Genomic DNA, 1,302 nt, shown 5'->3' on the forward strand with positions numbered 1-1,302 from the left:
GGTTGGGAGGAGTGTCATCTCTAAATAAAACTAAAATAAATAGACACTCCTTCATGGTATGTGAATGTTGGAAGGCACCCGAGGATTCGGTTAGCCATGGCTTGAGAAAGCAAAGGTTGGAAGGAGTGTCACCCAAAAATAAAAATAAACTAAACTAAAGTACATGTGTAAACAAAAGAGAAGAGGGATGATCTACCTTGCTGGTAGAGATAACGTCATTCATGGGAGCCGCTCTTTGAAAGTCTGTTTGGCAAGGGGGTTAGAGTGCCCACTACCATTCGTTGACAACAACAAACACCTCTCAAAACTTTACTTTTATGCTCTCTATATGATTTCAAAACTTGAAAGGCTCTAGCACATGATTTTATCCCTGCTTCCCTCTGTGAAGGGCCTTTCTTTTACCTTTATGTTGAGTCAGTTTACCTACTTCTTTCTATCTTAGAAGCAAACACTTGTGTCAACTGTGTGCATTGATTCCTACATACTTGCTTATTTGCATTCATCATATTACTTTGTGTTGACAATTATCCATGAGATAGACATGTTGAAGTTGAAAGCAACTACTGAAACTTATATCTTTCTTTGTGTTACTTCAAAACTTTCTACTAAGAATCTATTGCTTTATGAGTTAACTCCTATGCAAGTCTTATTGATGCTTGTCTTGAAAGTACTATTCATGAAAAGTCTTTACTATATGATTTAGTTGTTTAAATCATTGTCTTTACCATTGCTTCGAATCACTGCATTCATCTCATATGCTTTACAATAGTATTGATCAAGATTATGATAGCATGTCACTTCAGAAATTATCTTTGTTATCGTTTACCTACTCGAGGGCGAGTAGGAACTAAGCTTTGGGATGCTTGATACGTTTCAAACGTATCTATAATTTCTTATGTTCCATGCTACTTTTATGATGATACTCACATGTTTTATACACACTTTATGTCATTATTATGCATTTTCCGGCACTAACCTATTGACAAGATGCCGAAGAGCCAGTTGTTGTTTTCTGCTATTTTTGGTTTCAGAAATCCTACAAAGGAAATATTCTTGGAATTGGACGAAACCAACGCTCAGGGTCTTATTTTTCCACGAAGCTTCCAGAAGACCGAATGGGATACAAAGTGGGGCGGCGGGGCGCCGCCACCATAGGGCCGCGCGGCCTAAGGGGGGCCCGCGCCGCCCTAGTGTGTGGGTGTGGTGACCCTGCATACCACTGCATGTTGTAGTATGCCAGTCGTTGATATAACATTCACGAAGTACCATTCCGCAAATATTACATCCCTTAGAGTAGTACAA

The sequence above is a fragment of the Lolium rigidum genome, chromosome 4 (genome assembly GCF_022539505.1).
Source record: "Lolium rigidum isolate FL_2022 chromosome 4, APGP_CSIRO_Lrig_0.1, whole genome shotgun sequence".
Classification (NCBI taxonomy): domain Eukaryota; kingdom Viridiplantae; phylum Streptophyta; class Magnoliopsida; order Poales; family Poaceae; genus Lolium; species Lolium rigidum.